Raw genomic sequence first — 27953 nt, forward strand, 5'->3', positions numbered from 1 at the left:
GTAAGGAGAAGGGGATGACACAGGATGAGGTGGTTGGATGGCATCACAAACTCGATGGACATCAGTTTGAGTAAACTCCAGGAACTGGTGATGGACAGGGAGGCCTGGCATGCTGCAGTCCATGGGATTGCAAAGAGTCAGACATGACTGAGCAACTGAACTGAACTGACTGAACTGGCTTGTTTGTGATGAAGGCACATAGCAAAAGATTCATAGTTTTTTAGTGCTTGAGTGTTCTAATACTTGATAGTTCTCATCTCGTATGATTCAAAGACAACAGTTGTTGTTCCACAACTTACCTTTAATAGTTGATTTTGTGCAACTCTGCTAGAAACTCTCTTCAGTAGCTTAAAGGATAAGTGGCTGTAATGCACTCTATGTGCTAGAGAACATAGTTTTGAAGCTCAGCATACAAAAGGGTCTTCAATCTATGTATTCTACAGAGCAACTTTTGCTCTACTGTACAATAAAATATAGGTAAATAATGACATTGCCAGGAAAATATACTGTTTTGAAAAACTGTGAAATAAAATTGTAAAGAATGTGAAATAACAAAAAGCAGATGTGTCTTTGGACAGTCACATGTTATTCTGCATATCAGCACTTTTCTTTACAGACACCATGACAAAAGATAGTGGTAATGGCCTGATTATCAGAAAAGGGAAGTACTTTCAGATATTCATTTAAGTTTCATAATATGACTTCTCCAAACTTTATTAACAGAGATGGCAAGTAACAAAAATGATATAGAGAATAAATAAAATATCCAACTTGGGTACATAACTAATTGTATGTACTGTGTAGATAATTATTGTTTGGGAAACTAGATAATTTTCAAAATGCTAAGTAGTACTTAGATGGGAAGCCTTGCTATTTTTAATTATATATAATTGTATAATTTGTATATATAAATATATTAAGTAAAATACATACCTTGAATATACAAACACTAAAATGCAAATGTTTTAAGCACCTCATTCTACCATTTATTATATTACTTCTCAGGAGTTCTATTTGTTAAATTCCTAGATACATACAAAATCTACTTTGTCATCAATAATATACTCTAAGTAGTCATTCATGAAAATGTATTGCATTGCTAATTTGGCTCCTCCAGCCAGAGAGTACAGTATACTTTGGGGTTAAGTTGGGAAAGGGTGAGGGGTAGAATTCTTTTTGTGTATTTAAGTACATCTCATTAACATTTGTACTGAAACCATCCTTTTTACTCATTCTCTCTCCTGTATGTAACAGAGTAGAGAAATAAGTCTGTCACCAAAACTAGAAAACCAGGCATTTTAACTACGTCCTTAACATGTTAGGTCACCACCACCTACCTCATTGATAAGAATCTAGGAGATAGGATTTTCAAGTTTCACCTCTCCTAGTAAATTAAGCAAGTGTGAGACTGGCTTTTTGAAGTATTCACATTTTGGGCTGAACAGTATAAAGTGATAAACATCTGTTTGCCTTAGCTCACAAGATTAAGCTGTTTGGAAGTGGGTTGTTTTTAATTAGATTATCCAACAAAAGATGGTAATCTCAAGCTAAATTTCCCTAGTCAGAATCTTTTTTAAAAGAAAAGATACAGATTTATCCCTTTAGTATTTTTAGCCAGCTGATTATAGCATCTCTTAGTTAATTATGATTTAACATAGATAAATATATTATTGTTGCTTGAATGATATTTTTATTTAGAAGCACATTTTTTAATAAACTAAATCTCAAAGATTCTAATATTTTCTAGTTGTTCTCCATTCTAGTAATCTTAATTCAAATGTCTCTTATTTTCATATTTAATGTTATTATCAGTGTTTTAACCAAACATGAGGTATCAATATTAACATAAGTATAAAAATCTGCCCCCGCATTTCATGCTCCCTCTCATTTCTGTAACCTTATTGGCACGTGTAACTTCTGTTCCTTTCAAATGAGTCAGTCAAGACACGACAAGTTAGAGACTTAAGTCTTTTTTTTTTTGGCCTGCCTACCTATCTCTGTCTCTCTTAACGTAGTGTCGTGTGCTTTGGGGGAACTGCCTCTCTCTGTCAGGTTTAATTTTGGAATATGAGTAAACCCAGGTACTCACGAACCATGAGAGTGGCCAAAGGAGTCACATTCTTTTTCTCACTATTCTGGTAGCCAAGAGGGGACATATGGCCTCAGCCCAGCGGATCAAATATAGGTTCACTGGGCTTTGAATCTGGGTGGGAGATGCAGCAGCAGAAGAAAAGAGTACAGATGACTTGCCAGAGCGGGAATAAGCTGACCAGACTTTCTGCTCTGAGCCATTGCTGTTCTTCCTATTCTCATCTTACACGGCCTCCTGTCTCCAGTAAATATCTGATCCCTCAGTATTCTTCCAATAATTTGTCTTTGGCTTAAATCAGAGAGACACTTGCTTGAAATGCAAAAAAAGATACACGACTATAACCTATCAGTTATAGGCTATTTCTTTGTTTTATCCAATTTAAGCATAATTTTAAAAAAAGATAGCCCTTCAAATTGAATATTGTCAATTTTTAAAAAAATTTATTGCAATTAAACCAAGAGTATAGAAATGAAATGTGGTATAATTCTACTGGAACAATTGTGTGGGATATGAGTATTATAGGGGGAAAAAAGCCAGTCCATGTTAACATTTTACTCCTAGGGTTGACCATTTACATTACAGAATCATTTCTATCAAGAAGGAATGATATGCATGTGATTGAACAACAGTATTGCATTTAAAGATAAAACCCTTCATGCTTTCTCCTGAAAAAGCAAGGGCGATAATGTACACATATAAAACTATCTTCTCTTTGTATGCTTTTCATATACTGCTTGTGGAGACAGCATAATAGAATTCTTTCTTTTTGATTAGTAATGTCAGGTTCAGCTCAGTTCAGTCACTCAGTCATGTTGGACTCTTTGCAACCACGTGGACTGCAGCACGCCAGGCTTCCCTGTCCATCACCAAACCTCAGAGCTTGCTCAGACTCATGTCCATAGACTCGGTGATGCCATCATCCTCTGTTGCCCCTTTCTCCTCCTGCCTTCAATCTTTTCCAGCATCAGGGTCTTTTCTAATGAGTCAGTTCTTCACATCAGGTAGCCAACATTTTGGAACTTCAACATTAGTCCTTCCAATGTCTATTCAGGACTGACACCCTTTAGGACTGACTGGTTTGATCTCCTGCAGTCCAAGGGACTCTCAAGTCTTCTCCAACACCACAGTTCAAAAGCATCAATTCTTAAGCACTTAGCTTTCTTTAGGGTCCAACTCTCACATTCATACATGACTACTGGAAAATCCATAGCTTTGACTAGATGGACCTTTGGAGGCAAAGTAATGTCTCTGCTTTTTAATATGCTGTCTAGGTTTGTCATAGCTTTTTTTCCTAAGGAGTAAGTCAGGTTAATTAACTATAATTAACAGGTAAATTATAAAAGGAGCTTCTCAGGTGGCACTAGTGGTAAAGAACTTGCCTGCCAATGCAGGAGATGTAAGAGATGTAGATTTCAATCTTTGTGTTGGGAAGATCTCCTGGAGGAAGACATGGCAACCCACTCCAGTGTCCTTGCCTGGAGCATCCCATGATAGAGGAGCCTGGCGGGCTACAGTCCATGGAGTCACGAAGAATCAGACATGGCTGAAGCAACTTAGCACACATGCAAGAAACAAAAAGGAAAGGTAAGAAAAGGGAAATTTATACTTTATGAGTGATATCTATGAACAGGTTGCTCTGATAGGCATTTGAGATACATTATAACATTTAATTTTTATAGTAACTCAATTATGTGGTAATATAGTAGTCAGTCATGGAACTGATGATCAAGTAACTTTTGAAAGATTATGTAGCTGGTATACACACATACACACACACACACACATATATGTATATGTAAGTATAATTAAACATTTTAGTTGTATATGTTTAGAAATAAGAGTGAGTTTTAATTTTTTCTTGATGTTTATTTCATCTGGGAACTTTCCAGTGCCACTTTGAAAGAAACATGATTATATCATATTTAATTGAATTCAATGCTATGAATATCAACTTCTTCTTTTAAGTATTCAGTGTTGTATGAATGGAAATTATTTAAACAACTGAGCAAATATATAAGCATAGAAGTATAGGTACATGCTTATACAAATATATGTAAAAATAATTCAGCTATGTATTTATGATTTGCACATTTTACTGTGTAATCTGTTGTGCCAGAAATTTCAATCAGCGTGACCAAATGATGTGATTTAGACAGCCTACATTCTCCTACTACAGAAACAGAAATGCTCAAAAAAATATGGTTTAATTATCAACACTGAGTAATAAATTATCCCCAAATATTATCTCATCATTTCATGGCCCTAGAATCTGAGAATAACTAAGGTAGATCATTCTGACTCTCAGTCTCTCACTAGGTTGCAATCAGGTATTGGGTAGGACTGCAGGATCCACTACCAAGATGTCTTATTCACACAGCTATTGGCAGGAGGCCTTTTTCTCATCACGTGGATTTCTCCATTAGTAAGCTACCCTCTCCCAGAGCAATTACTCAGGAGAAAGAGAATGACCAAGTTAGAAATCATAGTATGTTTTTATGACCTATTTTCCTCAAGGTCACTCATGATCTTTTGTGCAGGGGTCCAGCCCCAGTGGATCCAGGGTAATTTGAAGCAGGGACGGAGTGGTGAGGAAAAACTTATTTATGTAGAAGTATAAAGAGAGATTAGGAAGAAATAGTGTAGTAGGAAAATTTAGTGGAGAAAAGATGCTGAATAACTTGGTTTACGTGGAGAACTAATAAAACCTCAGAACAAGAGGTTTGCACCATCTATGTTAGGCCACTGGCGCCGGTTTGAATAGCGGAGGGTGCCCACCTTGGGCTCCCTCTCTCGTGGGTCTTAGAAGCCAGGGCAAGTAAGTAGACATGGCAAGCCTCCACACCCCAGATGGGAATTCAGCCTGAAAACAGAGTAAGAAAAGACACGGGGGGACCAGTCTTTCCAGTGACTGGCCCATCCTCTATTGTCCGGAAAGGTCTTTTATGCTTTTGATTATACATAGAGATCAACGGATAATACAAAATTATGCAGCATCAGCAGCCCTGACTCTTATCGAGAACAGGCTTTCTCTCTGCATACATAATTGTATACACAAGTCTTAGGTGATTTACATCATCTTCTGGCCAGAAGGCCAATTAACATTTCATGGCCCTTTTCTGATAAGGGTCTGTCAACCAGAGAACTTATCTGTGTTGTTCTTCCCAAAGTCTGGTGCCACTCTCAGAAAGTACTAAATAGAGTTACTTTCTTACATAGCAAGGACACAACAGTTTATATCAATGAAAGAGGTACAGTGATTTATAACAAAGAAAAGTGATTAACTCAAACATCTAGAATTGCTAACATCAAAACTACTATATTCCTGTTTCTGCATACCAATTACATTAATTAATATCCTCCCAGGTGCCTAAAAGATAAAGGATATGGAGGCCTGATGGCAAACATTAACTCAACCAATGAATCCCTTCAACAAACTAATTCTTAACTCTAAAGGGCTCTATATCTATAAGATGTTTTAAGCTTCATGCCTCTCGTGTTTGAGGGGCTGTAAACAATCACAAGTTGTAAAAGTCTCCAACTGTCAGGCAAGTTAGAGAGTCATCAGAAGGATTTAAGCCAAGACATTCCTTTCATATGCAGGAGATCAGTTGGAGCTCTAAGTTAACTTTTTCCAGAGAAAGGTGGTGGTGTGTGAAAAGCACAGTACAATAAGGCAGGCAGACTCTGGTTTTGGGGGGTAGATGCTCAGGCAGAGGACCCCTTGAGACCTGACTCACCTTGCCCGTCAGGTCTCTCCGCATGACCTTGTCATGGGTAGGATCTCCTGTGCTGGCTCCCGGCACTTTTGCGCTTTATTCATTAGAAGGAAGTCCACAAGTTCAGGCCACACTAAAGCCTCCATCTTTTGTAGGAAGAAGTATCAAAGAGATGCAGATGATTTTAAATTACCAAAAGATGCTGAAAGCCAAATCACTAGGGGGAAACTAGGGACAGAGAGTCAATGAGATTTCTGATGAAATGTATAGTTTCAGGCTAGGGACTGAGGATTTAATTTTCACATTGGAGGAAAAATTAAATAACCCCCAACGTTGGTCTTCCTCCATGCCAAGCAAATGCTGCCACTGACCCCGCTACATAAACCCAGTCTTAGAGGGGTTGTGACATATATAAAAATAGGAATAGAAAAATTTACTAAAGAGCCTGTTAAGTATTCAAGGAGGCAAGCCATATGTCCATGGTTGTTCATAAAGTGTCTTTGATTAAGCGTTTTACTTCATTTACTACAAAATGGAGATGATAGGTTTCTAATCTACTTCAGTTCAGTTCAGTTCAGTCGCTCAGTCATGTCCAACTCTTTGCGACCCCATGAATCGCAGCACACCAGGCCTCCCACACCAACTCCCGGAGTTCACTCAGACTCACGTCCATCGAGTCAGTGATGCCATCCAGCCATCTCATCCTCCATCGTCCCCTTCTCCTCCTGCCCCCAATCCCTCCCAGCATCAGAGTCTTTTCCAATGAGTCAACTCTTTGCATGAGGTGTCCAAAGTACTGGAGTTTCAGCTTTAGCATCAGTCCTTCCAAAGAAATCCCAGGGCTGATCTCCTTCAGAATGGACTGGTTGGATCTCCTTGCAGTCCAAGGGACTCTCAAGAGTCTTCTCCAACACCACAGTTCAAAAGCATCAATTGTTCAGTGCTCAGCCTTCTTCACAGTCCAACTCTCACATCCATACATGACCACCGGGAAAACCATAGCCTTGACTAGACAGACCTTAGTCGTCAAAGTAACGTCTCTGCTTTTGAATATGCTATCTAGGTTCATCATAACTTTTCTTCCAAGGAGTAAGCGTCTTTTAACTTCATGGCTGCAGTCACCATCTGCAGTGATTTTGGAGCCCAAAAACTAAAGTCTGGCACTGTTTCCACTGTTTCCCCATCTATTTCCCATGAAGTGATGGGACCAGATGCCATGATCTTCGTTTTCTGAATGTTGAGCTTTAAGCCAACTTTTTCACTCTCCTCTTTCCCTTTCTTCAAGAGGCTTTTTAGTTCCTCTTCACTTTCTGCCATAAGGGTGGTGTCATCTGCATATCTGAGGTTATTGATATCTCCCAGCAATCTTGATTCCAGCTTGTGTTTCTTCCAGCCCAGCGTTTCTCATGATGTACTCTGCATAGAAGTTAAATAAGCAGGATGACAATATACAGCCTTGACGTACTCCTTTTCCTATTTGGAGACAGTCTGTTGTTCCATGTCCAGTTCTAACTGTTGCTTCCTGACCTGCATACAGATTTCTCAAGAGCCAGGTCAAGTGGTCTGGTATTTGCATCTCTTTCTCAGAATTTTCCATAGTTTATTGTGATCCACACAGTCAAAGGCTTTGGCATAGTCAATAAAGCAGAAATAGATGTTTTTGTGGAACTCTCTTGCTTTTTCCATGATCCAGGAGATGTTGGCAATATGATCTCTGGTTCCTCTGCCTTTTCTAAAACCAGCTTGAACATCAGGAAGTTCACAGTTCACGTATTGCTGAAGTCTGGCTTGGAGAATTTTGAGCATTACTTTACTAGCATGGGAGATGAGTGCAATTGTGTGTAATCTACTTCACAGAGGTATTATAAAAGTAGAAGGAAATTATGATGATGCTACTTTGGAAAAACAACAACAACAAAAAATATGTATAAATCTGAAGTAAAGCAAAAATAAAATCTGAAGTAAAGCAAGAGGCTCAAGTTTCTTACTGTCAAATGAAGTCCCCTTTTAGTATCTTGGAGGGAAAATTTAGATATATTTATCATTTGGTGTAGCTTTCAATTCAAACTAGAAAGATAGTGCAATCATCATCTGGATGGGAAAAGTATCTTTAACTCAGTAAACATTTATCAAGTGTCTAAAATATGATATCCATACTTTGAGGACATACTGATAAACAGCACAGATGAAGAGATTATGTCCATTATGGTGTTTACAGTTTAGCTGTTCTGTTCTTATTATCTCCATAGATGGGAAGACTGTGGCTCATTCCAAGTGCCTCAATCAAACTCCAAGATCTAACTACTCCCCTAAACCTTGGGATGATAGTGTGTTCTCTCATCTTTGCCAGGATTTTTTTTTTTTTTTCAGTTTTACCTCCCTTCTTACTTAATTCCCTCACCCCCATTCCCTCACTTCCCACTTAACTCCTTCTGCTGATTTTTATCACCCTGGTTGATTTGGTATCATCAATAATGTAAGAGTAAATATTTGTGAGCCAAATAAAAATAGTAAAAATAGTAAAGCAAAGTTGAGTCTTTTGAGACAGCTAGGGATTCCAAAAGTGATATATTGGTAGCAAGTAGACAGGTCTAAGTAAAAGTAAAATTGCCTGAAAGGCTGTTATTAGATTTTTCATCCAAATTATAGCTTTGAACCAAGGCCAATAAGCATTTCCTCATGAGACTACCCCTTTGACAGAGAAACAGACTGCTGTCTGCTACATTTCTCTCAAGGTATCCCCTAATCCCCAAATACAGCATTTTAGGGACCTGAAATGACCAGCATTCTTCCTCCACGTTGATTATCTCATATAAAGAAGCCCCATTAAAATGCATGTAATGTCCTGGAGAGCTAATGTCAATTCATTTTTAGACCTAGATAAATTTTACCCAACTGGCTTATCATTTTCCTATGTAGGGTAGGATCCTAGAATTCCAGAAGAGGGAATCATAAATTTTTCTCAGCCACAAGCCCCTGAGGTAGAGGGAAATGTCAGGAATGCCTGCTGCTGTCTGACCCTGTGAAGGAGAGGAGGTGTTCATGCTCATTTGAAGATGGCAAGTCTGGGTAAGGCACACCAGTGTGACTGCTATATGGTGACTTTCCTCAACACCCAAGGTAATCGTCTTTGTCTAGAATAGTCACAATTAAAATCTTCTAGTGCTTTCTTCTCCTCTCGTAATTTGCATTCACAGGACAGAATTTTCTGTTGATTTTCATAAAAGCTGTCCTTTATTTCTGTCTTCCTTTCATGAAAACAATTCAAATATCAGAATCAACTTTCTTAATTGTCCTATCACCTAAACAGGAAGATGACTTCTCACTATAAGTTTCTGAGCTAAGTGATATGCCAATAAGGGCCCTGGTTTGTCGTGAGCACCACACTGGGCACAGGACCCTGAGAGCATTGGATGTTGTACAGGGAAGTGGATCCCCTAGGGATAAATGGTACAGGGAACCAAGCAAGCTTCATATTTCTTAATATCTTTGGTAAGGTACAAATGCTGGTTTGGCATGTGCTTTACTTTACCTGGTCAGGTGATTTCTCTGTGGTTGTTTCTTATGACACATTTACTGTTTTCTAAAGCTGATATATAAATAAATCAGATAAGCTGATTACAAAAATAAAAAGAAATATAAGCATTTAGGAGAGTTTTATAGATCTCTACCCTGGTCCAACTTTTTTATTCTTTTGTTGTCTGATAATAAGATTATGAAATTATATATTTCATATCAAGAAGATTCACAAGATCTTAATCATGACCTTCCCTAGGAGAAACAATGTCTGGGAAATTTCAGTTCATAGCTATTATCATAGCTACTACACAAGGGATTAGCAACTAGCAAATGTACTAATTTAAATCCTGCTATTGTTATTTTATCATGAAGGATAACCATCTTTTAGGTTTAAAAAGGTCTTATGAATTCCCCCAAATTATTATGCTATAAAATAATGTATATTCTTTAGAAAACATAACTCAGTAAACACTCAGAAAATTTAACTGCCATATCTGTTACAATAGCTGTTAATGAATTTAATAAATTGAGTAAGCCAGTTTAAATGAGTTACTTTTTGTCATGATTAAATACAAATAAAATAATTAATGCATGTATCCTCAATCATTAGTAATGTCTTGGTCTAAATTCCCAAATTTCACTCTGAAGTAGACTGTTAGAACCTCTGAGCCAGAACAGAGATATTACTTGCCCCCATTCGTAGCTTTTCTTTCAAACTTTTCCAACTCTAATCTTTGATTAGTCAGTTTAGAATATTCTGACATACAAAACCAACAGTCTGCAAATCAGATGCAAATGAAATTAGTAGAAATATTTTTAATAGTTTTGTTTCCTTTGAATATATATAAACATGGTATTCTGGATTCAAGTTATTCATTTCTGTCATGGAGGCACAATACCAGGTGTGTAGAAGAGAGGACTGGATATTTAGTGAATAAAAATGGAAAGCTAATGAATATGTAATGTACTCACCCAAACCTTTCACCAGAGACACATCATTTATAATCCCTAGTTCTTCAGTTAATACACAATTATAATTAAACGGTGTGCATTTGATTTGCATTGTCAATGTACTTTGCCTCATAATCTTTTGGTTTTATCCTATTTTCCTCAAGTACCAGGTTTTTCAATAATACTAATTTAGCTTTAGTGGGATTGAGTCTACTTTCATAGAGAGATGTTCTTTGATAGTAACAGAATCCATAAAATACTTAAAAAAATTAATGAAGGCATTTTCTAGGCACAGACTGTCTCATCAGATTGTACCTAGTTTATTTTACAATGGTAAAATTGCCTAGACTTAGAGAGCCTTCTGACTGAATCATGAATATTCCAAAGGGGTAGATTAATCTGTGTGAACTACAGAACTCTGCTGAAACTGCTGTTTAACATTCTAAAGTGTGGAATTCATCTTCTTACAGCACAAAAGAGCTTCCTATAATAAAGATTTTTTATAACAGCAATAAGGCAGCTCAGTGGGGTGTGGTTTCCATGAAATAATCACACTTCTGCCCTGTGCTGTACAATCCCTCGAAGTATATGATGACATGTTGATGCCTCCTCCCCACATGGCTCTATTGCTCAATTACTCAATGGGTCCTTCCAAAAATACCTGCCTACTTCAAGCTATATTATAAATAACCTAGGAGATCTAACACAGTATTAATACTGTATCACACTGTAATATTCTTTACAGTTCTTATGAATACAAATCATCATAGCTTTACACTGTAGCTCCAATGCAAAACAAACCAAACAAAAATATAGTCAAATATACAAAAAGTCACGGTTACCAACATGGACTGTATACTTGTTGAAGTGTGGCTCATAATTAATAATTATGCAAATAATACCCTTAATTATCTACATTGCTTTTTTCCATGAACCATTCATTAAGAATTCAAGCATAAATTTGAATATTGTGCTATAACCCAGAATGTGTACTAACACTGAAATATATTTCTTCAAATTCTTATTAATTATTATATGAGAAATATGTCACTTTTATTTTCCATTCACTTCAAACTAGAATCTCAAAGACATCTATTGATGATTTCAGTGATCTCTTTATTTTAATATTTTGAAAAGTGATAGTTGGTTGTATCTTTTATGTCTCATTGTCAGAAAAAGTTGTATTCTCTTACATATTTCATCCATTTTAGTGTGTAGGCAGAATATTAAGGAAATATATATAGGGACCTATAAATGTCAGCTATAAGAAGGGCTTTTGATTTACTAAACACTTTTCTAGGAGCATGCCAAAATATTAAGCTTTGTGGGCATATTTCTACATTTTTGACACTATGGAATAAATTTTTAAAAGTTGCTTTGAAATGCTACATAATTGAAATTTCTGTTATAAGTAATGTCACACTCCCTGTGTTATAGAAAATATATGCCTAGTTTAAAGAGTTATTTATTTCAAAACTAATGTCGTTTTTAACCACAAAGCACTTATAAAAGATGAATAGGATGTTTTCAAGCTAACAGTACAATTAACCAAGGTTTTAGTTTATGGCCAGGCGTAGAGGGTTTTTTCCTAAAGTTTCTGGGCAAGGACTCTAGTGATCTATTGCAGACTATATTCAGAAAAAGTCAATGTTTGAAATTCAGTCGATAGATTACTTTTATCTACAATAGCAGAAATAATACTAATGAGTTTTCTGACCGTTTTTCCTGAGAATATCAACATTGTTATAATATATAATTTTGACAATTCCAGTTAAGGAAGAGGTTCCAACACAATGGGCATAATTGACTCTTGTTTTTATTATGAATTCTGTGACTTTTCAAACTTTAATGTGTAGAGGAATTGGTGGGTATAGGTGGGGCTTGAGATTCTGTGTCTTTAACAAGCTTCTAGATAATGACAATATTTCTAGTTCAAGGAGGGCCTTTGAAAAGCTTTATATCAGACTCACCTTTCATTCCTTTGATTTGCGTCCTAATAATGCACATAACAGATTTCTTATGGTCTGGGTGGTTACTTTGGACTGAAGTGTGTCCTTCTAAAATGTGTGTATTGAAGTCCCAACTCTTAATATTATTATATTCAGAGATAGGGTCACTATGAACTAATTAAGGTTAAACTAGGTCATAAGGGTGCAACCATGATATATGATAGGATTAGTGTTCTTGTAAGAAGATAGCTCTAAGAGTTAGCTCTTACTGTTTCTCTCTGCAATGGAGGACATTGCAAGAAATGGCGATCTTCAAGCTAGGAAGAGAGCTCTCAGAATGGAATCTACTGTCGCCTTATCTGAGAATTTCCAGCCTCCAGAACTGTGGGAAATATATATTTATTGTTAAGCCACCCAGTCTATGATACTCTGTTATTAGAACTGACCAGACTGATAGGAGGGTTATTTTTGCTTTGTTTTTCTCAATCCCACATACCCCATGAAGGAATGTGATTAACCAGATTAGGAAGCTAATGTAAGCAAGGCAGAAGCACGGTTTCACCTGTTGCTCCAAATTCTATCCTGACTTTATCATGCAACAATATCATTAGACTGAAAATGAAGCATGATTTTTTTTTAATTTGGCCTTACAAAAAAATTTTATTTTCTTTTAGTTACTACATTATTCATGTTGTCAAAGTAAATATTTGAGACTCCTTTCTAAAGCCCTAGAGAGGGGATCACCAACTGATTAGTTGAAGAGTTCCACCTGGTTGATTTGAGAGCATCAGCCTCTGCAAAATCCTCCCAATTCATATATGGACCAGAGAGAGGACTAGAGCTAGAGGCTGTTACCATGTCTCTTTCACTTCTTGAAATAAGGAGGCACCATCCTGGCTGCTGCCAATCAGTTAGCTTCCCCCTCCTTTCCCACTCATAGACCAGGCCATCAATCTGCAAGTGTCAGGGAAATAAATTACAGTACCTTCTCAAAGAAAGCTGGAGGGATCTGTTAAATAACATGGCTATAAAGAATATCTTATGAATTATGAAGGAACAAAATGTCCATGGAACCAACTTATTCTGTGAAGTAGAAATTTGCCATGATGGATACAGTCAAACTCTTATTATTTTGCAGTGTATGTCAAATGTAGTGGACTCTGCACTGGGAACATTAAACATTAATATTTGAATTTAACCAAACATGTAAGTTAGTGCCTAATTCAAAATATGTTTTTTATACTTCAGAAAGGGCTAATGTTATATGCTATCATAGAGTACTTTGCTGTTTAAAAAAAAAAAAAAGATCTATTTCCAAAAGTTTCAGAAACAGCTTTGTAAGAAACATATGCACAGGATACAAACAGGAAAATTAAAGCAGGGTATTGAAACCAAATATCCTAGCTACAAGGGCTAATTTAGTTGCTGTATTGGCCTCCTCTTGGCAAGATTTACCCACAGCCTTTTGTTTTATGTTCCCCAGCACCAAACTCCCTTCATCAAAAGTGTTATTTGAAATATGAAGCCTCATGAATAGTGTGCTCAATAGCAAGTACAGAAATTATTTGCATATACGTATTTCTTATAATTACAAAAAGTTATAGATTTGATCTATCTGATGTATCTTTATCCAAATATTGATTTTAAGTGACCTAAAGAAAAGGTGTAGAGCATGATTTTTGTCCCATTTTCATCTGATGAAAGAGCTAAAAAGCCTCTTGATGAAAGTGAAAGTGGAGAGTGAAAAAGTTGGCCTAAAGCTCAACATTCAGAAAATGAAGATCACGGCATCCGGTCCCATCACTTCATGGGAAATAGATGGGGAAACAGAGGAAACAGTGTCAGACTTTATTTTTCGGGGTTTCAAAATCACTGCAGATGGTGACTGCAGCCATAAAGTTAAAAGACACTTACTCCTTGGAAGAAAAGTTATGACGAACCTAGATAGCGTATTCAAAAGCAGAGATTACTTTGCCGACTAAGGTCCATCTAGTCAAGACTATGGGTTTTCCTGTGGTCATGTATGGATGTGAGAGTTGGACTGTGAAGAAGGCTGAGCGCCGAAGAATTGATGCTTTTGAACTGTGATGTTGAAGACTCTTGAGAGTCCCTTGGACTTCAAGGAGATCCAACCAGTCCATTCTAAAGGAGATCAGCCCTGGGATTTCTTTGGAAGAAATGATGCTAAAGCTGAAACTCCAGTACTTTGGCCACCTCATGCGAAGAGTTGACTCGTTGGAAAAGACTCTGATGCTGGGAGGGATTGGGGGCAGGAGGAGAAGAGGACGACAGAGGATGAGATGGCTGGATGGCATCACGGACTCGATGGACGTGAGTCTGAGTGAACTCCGGGAGCTGACGATGAACAGGGAGGCCTGGCGTGCTGTGATTCATGGGGTTGCAAAGAGTTGGACACGACTGAGAGACTGAACTGAACTGAAGTCCTTCAAATTTTAAGCTTTTCCAAGCATATTTAAAATATGATTTTTCATGCCTAAATATGAGTTTGTTCATCACTTTTAAAAGTCTGCATTAAAAGGATGAAAAAATTACCAAACACATATCCTGTTGAACTAATGCAGAACAAAAATCTTGCCTTTCTCATGGTACCAGGCTTTAGCTGAAAATGAGGCTGATGCCCATTTCCTGCAGAGGGAATCGCAGACTTGGAACATGCAGCTGTCGGTTTTGACTCTCTGCCACGTGCAGAATTGGTACACCCCATGGTGTGGAGGTTGGGATTTTGATCCACCTTCCACCTTTACCGCGCAGAAAATTCCTCCAAAGGTTCAGCTGTGCCAGTGTTGAATCCTCTGTTCAGAGTCGAGTTCAGTGTTGATATAGGTTTTATGGCTTAATGCATTCAGACGGTTTTCGTTTGCTTGATGATACATAGTGAAAGAATCATTGGGAAGAATTTTTAATTTATCTCTGTGATTTCTCCTAAATACAAACCAGACAGCTGCTTTAAACTTTTAAGGAATTATAAGCAAGTGCTGTGATGTTTCAGGACATGTTTTCGATATTAGTTTCCTGGATATAAAGTTCTTTAATTTAATAAACATCAGGAGATGCATTATCATTATGGAATAAATCTTCTGTGAAATTTGGTATCCTGAATGAAACAGTTCCTGAAATATAGTGTATTTTATTTCTCTTTAAACCAGAGCAATCTCTGAAAATTAGCTATATAGTATCAGTCTGTACATCTTGAGAATTATTTTTCTAAAAATATTTTTGAACAGTATTTTAAAATCTATAGCAATGTTTAAGTCTCTTATTTCACCTAGGAATTTTATTTTAACAACTGTATGTTTCTAATATTTTCACTTATAAATATCTCTAAATTTAAATCTGAAGAGGATATCCACTCACACTTATGCATACGTGATACTGTGATATATTGTAGGTGGCATGCAACATATAAAAAGAAAAGTCAGTTTAGTGGAAAAACTTTGTACCAAGGTACTCTCTCTCTTTTTTTTTTTTTTCATATTTTCATTGAACAACATCTGTGCTTTTTATTTTGCTACTTAACAGCTGGGCTACTCAGATGAAACATAGCTAAAAGGCCTATTTGGCTTCTCCTATTGAGGTAATGCCAAGATGATGCCCCAGGGAGGTCGCAGTGTTGCCTCTGAAGAAGGTGGGTTGGGATATGGTTGTGGTGTTTGTTACCACCACAGCTGCAACTGGCCGGCTTTCATGACAGCAGAGAAAGCTACTCTTTGCTTGTATTCCCAGACCAGAAGAATAATGCTGATGATACCACCACAGACAAAAGTCCTGGGTTTATTTGCAATGCCTTGCCTGTCCCATTATGCATGTGACTAGAGAGCTTGGCCTTAGTTTGTCTGATTTAGCAGTGTTCTGTAAAGGAAGAAAAACAGAAATGTCCTCCTTGCACCTAAGATTATCAGGTGTGTTCATATTGGAAATATACTTTATTTGATGTTTGTTGTCAGAATGAGACTGAAATATATTTTGTTACTGAGAAAGAGAGGTGCAGGATTAAATGCAATGATGAGCTCTTAAGCCAATCACCACTTCTCTTGCCTTAGCTTTGAAATATGTTTTAAAAATGAAGTATGACAAAGAGAAATAAGTTAAACTGAGCATCAAGCAATGTTCAAGGCTCATCTACACCTGGGTCTATGAGTTGCATAAGAGTGATTTTAAAATATATATATATATATATATATAAATTGAAAGCAAAAGGCAACAAAAACTTGACATTTTGTGAATATGGAGAAGGGCCAATAGAGCTGGAAAATGAAACAAGCAATCTCCCAGAGATATTTTATTTTCTTTATTCAGTACACCACAATAAGAATTTATCAAGCTCTTGCTGTGTTCCAGGCCTAAAGTCAGGTGTTCTATAAACAAGTATGTTTCATCCACTGACCCTGGAGAGTTTAGACAGGAACAGAGTGTACATGGAAGGAGTAACCGTCATACAATGGAATGCATGCTTTGTTAGCAACAGGAAGAAAGAGCTGTTGCACTCAAGAGATAATAATAAACGTATGTCTTCTGTAAGAGAGAATAGGATCAGAAAAGACTTCCAAAAGGAAGCCATTTCTGAAGTATTTTGTCAGAAAACGTGGAGAAAACAGTACAGGCCAAACAAAGGCAAAAAGGAAACTGGCTGAAATGTAAGGTGCTACTGTGGCATTTTGTTGGGAATGAGGTTTAATTGAGGAAAATGGCTCCGAGGAAGGTGATGTTAATATTGGCTGGTGCTAGATTTTGAAGAGCATTGACTATTACAAGAGGAAGTTTGGATTTCATACAGCTCTTGGAAAATAGATCCTGAAAGATAATTTTTTTTTAGGAGAGGAATAATACATACAAATTTGTGTTTTGGAAAAATAACTGTGTAGATGGAGCCCTGAATGAATTAGAGGAAGGTCAGAAGTAGCCAACACATTACCAGATGAGAGGGTAATGGCTAAGCTAAGGCAAAAACTGTGATATTGAAGAGGTAATAATGAATTTGAGGGTTTATTTGTTTTATTTCAATATTTCTGGTCCAGACTGATACACATTGAAAGGAGATTTTGAAGATGAACAAGTTTGGAAAATACTGAATCACATTTTATTTTATTTTATTTATAGTGCACATAAAGCATTTAACTACATGCCTGTTACTCTTCCTAAGTAACTACTCATATTGACTCATTTATTTAATTCTCATACTAAAACCTTATGAGGTCCCATGCCCCATTTTGCAGTTGAAACACAGCTTATCTACCTAGAATTCCACCTTAGAAAGATGTAGAATTGTGGTGGAAACTTGCTGGCTCTAAACTAGACCCGCAGCCTTCTAATAGAACCTCTTTAGGCCAAGGGGACTTTCAGTTCTCATCTGCATATTAATGCAGCTAAGTGGATTTAAAGATTTTTTTTTAATTTACTAGTTCTATCATTTCCTAAACACATTTTTTCATAAAAAAAAATTTTCCCCCTATATTTTAAAGTTCCATAGAACTCATGCCCCATGGGATTCAGTTTAGGGAATAATAGAAGAGAAATACTTCAGATGTAGAAAGCACTGCATGTTGGTAATCATAATTGACTTAACTATTCTCTTTTAAATTGTTTTATTATATTATTATGTCAACACACTTATACATTATAAAGTCATTTGATTATATCAACATCTATACTCTTAATTCAATAAAGAGGGTTGCTTCATTCTAAAATAAGAAAATTAGAAGAAAAAGCAATATAAAGCACAAAATAGAAAGAAAACACAACTTATCTTCTAAATCTAAGTCATTAGTGTAGCTAAAGTTTTATAGGAACTCCCATAATTTCCAAGTTTACTTTTAGGCTTGCTCCCAATCCTGTTTCATTGTTCTTAGCGTCTTTACTTCTCACTCTTACTTATTCAAACATCACTATGAATGTGGAAGTTGATGGCAGTGTGGATTATTAGGCTTAGTCTTTTAGGGAAGTTGAGGCAAAAAAGAGATGAAGGAAGAAGGGGCAAGTTCTATATAGAAGGAAGTCAGTTCTATACAGAATTTGAAATTTTAAGTTTCTAAACCCAGCATTACACATTTGATCCTTCTTCCGAGTAACCCTGTGAGGTAGGTATTATTATTAACCCATATTACAGAGGATGAAGCTGAGGTTGAAAGAGAGAAATGGCGAGGGCTTGGCAGCAGGTGGCTATCAGTTTTGGCATCATTATCAAAACAGTTAACATTTGTTGGAAACATTTTCCAAGTGCTGCAATGAGCTCTTTATATACATAAGCATATGTGAATTTTACAACTCTGTGAGGTAGGCTGTATTTTAATTCTCACTGAAAATGTAAATAAAAAAGCCTTAGAAGGTTAGTAACTATCCCATGGTCACATAGCTAGCAAATCATGGAATCTGGATTCTAATCCAGGAGAATGACAGCAGAGTGCACGCTGATAATCACCCCGCCAGCAATATGTGATGCATGGAACAGTCAAGGCAGAGGCAAGATCATCACATGAACTTTTATAGACATGTTTGCTCCTAAGCCAGCAGGGTATATAGTACTTGTCTGTTTACTAATCTGCCTTCTCCACTATACTGTTGGCCAAATACTATGCTATTACACTGCTGTGATGGTCTGACCTCTTAGCATGATTCTTGTTATCTAGAAGTCTTCATGGTTCTTGAATGAATCATTGATTGATTGAATGAGGAAAACCATGGGCAACTACATGTGTTAGTTGTTAGTTGCAAAGAAGGGTTTTAATCTAATTGTTTGAAATTAACCTGGTGGCTTCTCCAAGACCTGAGGAGCTGCTTTCTTCATCCCAACTCTGCCTTACAGTCTCTCTGCTTCATGTTTGTATCTAATTCCCACAGCAGTGGGGGAAATTCCTCCCATGTCTGCCCCAACCTGCCAAATCCATGGAGCAATTCACCAATTTTACAATTTACCCACTGTAAAACCTCCCATTTTGTCAAATATTTTCACATATGTTATCACATTGAATTCATGTAGCAGCACTGTGCAATAGACAGGGTATTTTTATTTCTCTCTAGAACTGAGGGAAGGGATTGGCAGTGAGTGGCAGGTTATAAATTCAGTTCTCTGGTAGCTTCATAACTTCCCATTGAATTTGTGTTCATATGCAGCTATTCCACTACAAGCACTGCAGAACCACTACAAGCCATGACTCACACAGAAGAGACACGAGAAAGCAGGCATTCTATGTTTCCTACCAGCGGATGATTTTTTAAAGGAATTTCCTTCTCAAAAGTTTAATATATAGAAAACTCGTGTGTTTCTAAAACCAATAATTAAATATCAGAAGCAGAAAGTAAAAAAAAAAAAATCCCTTTAAAAAAAAAAGATAAAGCCCTCTGCATAGTAGAAAACCAATCTACGTCTTCCAAATTTGAAAAATCATGAAATATTATTTAGGAATTCTAAGACCAAATATAGCTAGCCCTCCAAAAGAGTAAAAGAAAAACTGGAGATGAAAAGGAATGAGTAAGAGAACTGATATTTTTACCTATGTAAAACAATTTTATCTTTAAAATAAAGATGTACTTTGATAGAAGAAAAAAAAAAAAATGAATGGGCTGGTTTCACCAGGTTGTCGTTCACTCCTATCATTAGTACACAACTGAATCACCAAAATGATTATGTACTGAGTGATTATTCCCCAAAAGTGGGCCCAACAGTAGTGCTGTATTTAAACAAATATCAAAGTACTGTGACTTCAAGAGGTGGCAGTGTATAGTAATTAGGAGCACAGACTCTGAACCCAGAAGAGCTGGTTCAAGCTGTGGTACTGTCATTTACAAGTCTGGTCTTGGTTAAATTACTTAAACTCTCTGGCCCTTAGTTCCTTCATTTGTCAAAAGTAGTAGTGTTAGTACTTGACACAGAGGCTTACTGAGAGGATTAAATGAGTTAACATATATCTATAGTGCCAACCACACAGGAAGCATTTTGAGAGTGGATCTATCAGTATTTCTGCTTATGGTGTATTTTTACACAGGGCTTTGGGGAAAAAATGAAAATACTAAATATTGAATTTTCCATCTCCTATTTCCCAGTTTAAAACTTTATAAATGTGCACCAAAAAAAAAAAAAAAAAAACCTCATGAGGAGATTTCATTGACAGGTTTCACCCTCATGAAGATGTTAAATGGCCTTATTTGCTTTCTCCTAATTGAGAAGCTCTAATAAGCTTGATCAGCTTTCCCTCTCCCCACCTCCCTGCTCTGTAGAAGTTAAAAAAAAAAAATCCTTCCCTTAACTGCTTTAACGTTTAACAGTCACCAAGAGAAACTGTTCCATCATGATGTCTTCCGAGTTAGTGGACTGGAACAAATTCAGCCCGTTTAATCGCATGGCATCAGGCAGTGCTGAAAATGCAATTTGTTGGGAAATTTGTTTTTGCATTTGCTATTAGAAGCCAAGTGTTCAGCTCTTTTGCAGCTCTCCACTGGACCTTATCAGAGAACACACTAGCTGGCAGGCATCGGTAGCACTGATCACTCAAAAGGAAACCCAACAGCTGTGTTTTTGACAGCTGGAGCAGGCCTGGTGTCCATCAACAAATATCCTGGATACCTTGCACTTCTCCTTAGCTACTAGGACGCAGGCAGCACTGTGTTGGTTTGAGAATGAGATTTCTTTTATGGTTCCCATTTGGTTTGAGGGTGGTAAAAAGCACTAGAATCAGTTTACAGTTATCTGTTTGCCAAATATTTGCCATCATTTTTATTATAAAAATAGGTAAGAAATAAAGAAAGATGAAAATGTACCAGGAACATGACAAGGCCTTACACATAACTACACCTATTCAAGAAAATAAAAATAAACAAGGGGCAAGCTCTGCTATGGAAAATGGAAAGGAAGCCCTTAGGATTTGCTGCATTTTTCTTGCTCATGTATTTTCTTCTCTGTGAACATTATTTTAATCATAAGATATGCTGTGAAGGCAAGGATCACCAGCTGTTCTTTAGTTTCTTTTAGCACTTCACTTTTATCTATCCATCTTATTTGAAAATGGACCCATATTCAGGAACATTAGGGGCCCACTGTTGGATGCTACATACATTGTTTAGCATGATGTGCCAGAATATCTGAATACAAAGGGGCTAAAATCTACACTTTTACAATATGTTCTTAATAAATACAACTTAATCGCCCAAGTCATTTGGACCTAATCAGTGGTGGTCTCTTACAAATCAAGAAAGGGTAACAAAAAAAAAAAGAAAAAAGGTAACAACAGCATTTGTTTTCTCAAGTGCAGCTTTAAACTATTTTTACTATAATTAAAACATAATACATTTAATTTAGCACAGAGCGCTTTTAAATACCCATAACCATATATAAATAATAGGGCAACACTATATTTTGTGTTCAGTTCAGTTCAGTCATTCAGTTGTGTCTGACCATTTACGATCCCATGGACTGCAGTACACCAGGCTTCCCTGTCCATCACCAACTCCTCGAGCTTACTCAACTCATGTCCGTTGAATCAGTGATGCCATCAAACCATCTCACCCTCTGTCATCCCCTTTTCCTCCTGCCCCCAATCCCTCCCAGCATCAGGGTCTTTTCAAATGAGTCAGTTCTTCACATCAGGTGGCCAAAGGATTGGAGTTTCAGCTTCAGCATCAGTCCTTCCAATGAATATTCAGAACTGATTTCCTTTAGGATGGACTGGTTGGCCCTCCTTGCTGTCCAAGGGACTCTCAAGAGTCTTCTCCTACACCACAGTTCAGAAGCATCAATTCTTCGGTGCTCAGCTTTCTTTAGAATCCAACTCTCACATCCATACATGAGCAGTGGAAAAACCATAACTTTGACTAGACGGAGCTTTGTTGGCAAAGTAATGTCTCTGCTTTTTAATTGCTGTCTAGGTTGGTCATAACTTTTCTTCCAAGGAGCAAGTGTCTTTTAATCTCACGGCTGCAGTCACCATCTGCAGTGATTTTGGAGTCTAAGAAAATAAACTCTCTCATTGTTCCCATTGTTTCCCCATCTATTTGCCATGAAGTGATAGGACCGGATGCTAAGATCTTATTTTCTGAATTTGAGTTTTTTCACACTCTTTTTTCACTTTCATCAAGAGGCCCTTCAGTTCCTCTTAGCTTTATCATCATTTAATCAATAGTTGTATAATAATAATTAAAATTTCAATCAGCATCTTACTCCTAACCTGACCTAAAAAGATAAGTCACCATCTTGGAAGTTAGAGCCTCTGTATGGTTATAGAGTTCCAGGTTCATCACTCCTTTTAAGGTGAGAATTAAAAGACTAAGTGACTTACAGCAAGGCACATGGTCCCAGAGGAAAGCCAGTCTAGCTCCTGCTCCAGTATTCTTTTTACGCATCCACTCCCTAAAAGCAAAGGAGAAACTGTGTACAACTGTAACAGCTGAAAGATCGCATCATAGGAGAATGATACCCTAACTGCTGTCTTAGTAGGACTGATATTGAGGACAGTACTCATCAATACACAATACACAGAACTCATCTGTGTATCACTTCCTTATCTGGTGGTCAGATCATGCTCATTGAGTCTGAACGGCCTTGGCTATGCCTACGAAATACTTCTTTCTCAACATGCCAGATTTCTTGCTCCTTCTTACATTTTTCTCCCAACTTTGTATTGATTGGCCATTCAGGGCATTTTTAAGATGGAATGAACTAGCAAGCAGTTAAAATAAGTATTTGCTTTGCTGCTCAATTGATTTGACCCAAGAACTCTTGCAGGAATACACCATCAATAGATTTAAAATCACAAATTGTAAACAAACAGACTAAATCATGAGGAGGCATGATAGGAAAGTGCAAAGAGTAGCTGGAAACATCATAAGATCTAGCAAAAAATAACTACTTTAGCCTAGGGGAAAATTGCACAGAGGTCTATGGGTGGCAGGGGACATTGCATGTGGATTAGTGAATTTACTATGATTTTCCTAAGTCTTTGGCAGTGATGTTATGGCAGTTGTTAATTTTATTTTTTTCTACTATATATGTGCTAATATATTATTTTAAGTAGTAAAGAACATTGCTAAGAATACAATATTCACCAAACAGTGATAGATATTATTGTAGTACAAACATCTTCATCCATCTGAGTAGTGGATATTGCCCTTATTATCTAAAACAGCAAAATAATTCTTCTGTTTTCAGGCATACTGTAACTTTGGTGCTGTTGATTTTATGAAGATTCAGAATTGACTAGTATATTTTAGTAGCAAAAAAATGTGTGTTTCTAAAATTATATGGTTCATTATGCTTGAGAAAGCAGCATAAACACTAGAAAGGGAAAAATTCAGATATTAAAATTTTATAAAACTGTTTCTAAATCCTGGCTGGCTGCAGCACTTAAACAGTTTTGTAACCTAGGGTAAGTTACTTAGCCTGTCTAGGGAATAAAGTTCTTTATTCTTAAAATCAAATAATGAATACCTACTTCCTAGAGTAGCTTTGAGGGTTAAGAGAGATAATAAATCAAAACACAGCACAGAGTCTTTGATGGCATAAGTACCACAAAAAATAGTATTGCTACTTCACAAAATAGGCTACATGTAATTATTTATTTGAATATATTTATTAAGACTCTGATACATGTCAAAAACCCGTCACTTAAAAATCTTATAGTTTAACTTCTTTATGTTGCTCATAAGGAAACTTAGCCCTGGAGCGTTTAAATAATTTGTTAGTGTCAATTTCACGGTAATTATAGGGATTATTATATTTAATTTAGTTTTATAATTGTATAAAATATTTATGTAGTTTCAAAGTGAAAAACAACAAAAACCGACAAAGGGGACAGATAGTACATTTATCTGATTTCTTCCAAATGAGTTAAAATGTAAGTGTAAATCTTAATTTCTGTTTCTGTACTTTCTCCTCTTTCTCTTCTGTCCTACATTTTTCCATCAGTAAACTTAAAAATCTGATTTCTGGTTTGCACTCCCAGTTTAAAAAAATATATAAACAGATACATACCTATAGTCATACACTTTCTTTCTCAGATGATTAATAGAACACTAGGTACTAGTCTCTTCCTCGACATTTTCAATCAACAATATACCATGAATATTACTCCATAACAGTCTATAGTAGTCCTTTCACAGTTACATGGCTCTCTATCACATGGATATACCATAATTTATTCTACCAGTCCCCCACTGATGAACATCTGAGTTGTTTCAAGTACTTTACTATTGTTGTCATTGTTTCAGTCGCTAAGTCGTATCTGACTCTTTGCGACCCCATGATCTGTTATTCTACAAAATAGGCTACATGTAATTGGAAAAGGTCAGTTTTCATTCCAATGCCAAAGAACGCTCAAACTACCGCACAATTGCACTCATCTCACAGGCTGGTAAAGTAATGCTCAAAATTCTCCAAGCCAGGCTTCAGCAATATGTGAACCTGGAACTTCCAGATGTTCAAGCTGGCTTTAGAAAAGGCAGAGGAACTAGAGATCAAATTGCCAATATCCGCTGGATCATCAAAAAAGCAAGAGAGTTCTAGAAAAACCTTTATTTCTGCTTTATTGACTATGCCAAAGCCTTTGGCTGTATGGATCACAATAAACTGTGGAAAATTCTGAGGGAGATGGGAATACCAGACTACCTGACCTGCCTCTTGAGAAACCTATATGCAGGTCAGGAAGCAACAGTTAGAAATGGACATGGAACAATAGACTGGTTCCAAACAGGAAAAGGAGTACGTCAAGGCTGTATATTGTCACCCTGCTTATTTAACTTCTATGCAGAGTACATCATGAGAAACGCTGGCCTGGAAGAAGCACAAGCTGGAATAAAGATTGCTGGTAGAAATATCAATAACCTTAGATATGCAGATGACACCACCCTTATGGCAGAAAGTGAAGAGGAACTAAAAAGCCTCTTGATGAAAGTGAAAGAGGAGAGTGGAAAAAGTTGGCTTAAAGCTCAACATTCAGAAAACGAAGATCATGGCATCTGGTCCCATCATTTCATGGGAAATAGATGGGGAAACAGTGGAAACAGTGTCAGACTTTATTTTTGGGGCTCCAAAATCACAGCAGATGTTGATTGCAGCCATGAAATTAAAAGATACTTACTCCTTGGAAGGAAAGTTATGACCAACCTAGATAACATATTGAAAAGCAGAGACATTGCTTTGTCAACAAAGGTCCATCTAGTCAAGGCTATGGTTTTTCCAGTGGTCATGTATGGATGTGAGACTTGGACTGTGAAGAAAGCTGAGTGCTGAAGAATTGATGCTTTTGAACTGTGATGTTGGAGAAGACTCCCGAGAGTCCCTTGGACTGCAAGGAGGTCCAACCAGTCTATCCTAAAGGAAATCAGTTCTGAATATTCATTTGAAGGACTGATGCTGAAGCTGAAACTCCAATCCTTTGGCCACCTGATGTGAAGAACTGACTCATTTGAAAAGACCCTGATGCTGGGAGGGATTGGGGGCAGGAGGAGAAGGGGAAGACCGAGGATGAGATGGCTGGATGGCATCACCAACTTGATGCACATGAGTCTGGGTGAACTCCGGGAGTTGGTGATGGACAGGGAGGCCTGGAGTGCTGCGATTCATGGAGTCACAAAGAGTCGGACATGACTTAGTGACTGAACTGAATTGAACTGGACTGAACTGAATTATTTTTTAAGAATATAATTATTAAGATACTTTGATACATGTCAAAGGTCATGTCCAACTATTTGCAACTCCTCCAGACTCCTCTGTCCGTGGCATTTTCCAGGCAAGAATACAAGAGTTGGTTGCCATTTCCATCTCCTTGGGGATCATCCTGACCCAGGGATTGAATTTTCATTTCCTGCATTGGCAGGCTGATTCTTTAGTGATGAGCCCTAAGGAAAGCCAAGTAGTCTTACAATGAATAACTTTGTACATATATATTGTTAGTTATTTTTGCCAGTACTTTTTGGGGATAGATTTTTAGAATTGAGATTTCTGGGTCAATTTGGCTAGACGTTGCCAAATTTTCCGGAATAGTAGTTGTAACATTCTGCCTTTCCACCAGTAATGTAACAGAGAATAATTCTCCACAGAGATTATCTTCACAAAGTTCCATCAATACTGTATGTTGTCAAACTTTTGCATTTTGGTCAGTCCAAAAGCTTTCATGTGTATTCCTTATTATGAGCAAGATTTGAGTCTTTATATAAGGTAAACAACCATTTGTATTTATTTTCCTGTGAACTATTTTACTAATACATTTTTCTATAGAATGATATACATATATATATTTTTTTTAATTTTAGGAGCATTTTATATTTTAGGAAATATAAGCCCAATCCATATACTAACACCTCTCAAATTCATATGCCCAGCTTTAACGTCCACATGAAACTCCAGATTCATTGTCTAACACTCTATTCCACGTCTCCACGTGGTTATCTATCATGCATCTAAAATTTAACAAGATGGAAATCCTGATTTCTCACTGCATGCTTAAGACTTCCCTCTAGTCTTCCTTCACTCAGTAATAGCAGCTCCATCATACTAGTTTTTTCAGGCCAAAATGCTTATCCTTGACTGCCCTCCTTTTCATTTTCATGATGATTCCATCAACATTGTCAGATGATTTTACTCTCATAATATATCCAACATCTTACCATTTCTCTTCAAATCTGTTACTTCAGCTCTAAACTGAGCTCTTATCTCAGAGCTGTTTTATTGCAAACACCTTCCTGCTGATCTATCTTGCCTTTCCCTGCCCTCTCCTCAGTATGATCGTCACATATTAACCAGTGTCACTTTAAAAACGCATGAAATCATGCCCTTCCTCTACTCAGAAGTCTCCAGTGAGCGAACGCATCTTATGTTAGCCACAAGCCTTTTAACCTTTGCCAAAGCACCTGTGTATCTGGAATGCTTTTCCTCCAGGGTATCGCCGTGGCTCACTCTCTCATTTTCTTTTAATTTGTGCTTATAATGTACCAAGTCCCTAAGTACTTTCATGAAATCCTCCCACCCCAAAATAATAAGCCTACACTGGTATTCTCACTGCTCCTCTCATCATGCTGTTCCCTTCAAGACCTTAGGACCAGCTGACTTAATGATTTGTTTAGTCTGTTTTTTGTCCCCCCAACCAGAGGCTAAGCATGAAGATATGAAATTTGTCTACTTCACTGATGTTCTGAAACTTCTAGAATAGTGTCTGGCAAAAGTAGGAACTCTTTAAATTTTTATACAAGAGTGAGTGAATGAATAAAAGAACAGATGGATATAAAGTTTTATCTTGTATATCCTTTTCAATTATATCAGGCAGAAATAACTGTCAACAAGCCTAATGACAAAAACTAAAGTCTATAAGAAAGATCAATAAATGAATACTTGGTTTTAGGAAAAACGTGGTCAATGTTACCTTGGATAATGCAAAGAGAATAAAAATCTCTTAATGACTACTTTGTTTTATATAATTATATGGAATGATCATTTACACAGAATCGAAATTTTGGAATACCTTTGTAGACTTTTTTTGGACCATTATCTGGGTGGGCATCATAATTATTATTACTATTATTGTCATTATTAGAAGCCATTGAGCATGGAGGATCCTGAGCAGTGCATTACTAAATATTTAGAATTAAACACACATTCCCTGCTTATTAGGTGGAAGGAGGTAGTATATAGTTAAATATGAACTAGAAAAGGTCCTAGTTGATATTTACAGAATTATATGATTACATGAAAGGCACTGGTTTGAGTTGCCTGAATTAAATACAGTT

This window comes from Capra hircus, chromosome 8 (genome assembly GCF_001704415.2).
Source record: "Capra hircus breed San Clemente chromosome 8, ASM170441v1, whole genome shotgun sequence".
Taxonomy (NCBI): Eukaryota; Metazoa; Chordata; class Mammalia; order Artiodactyla; family Bovidae; genus Capra; species Capra hircus.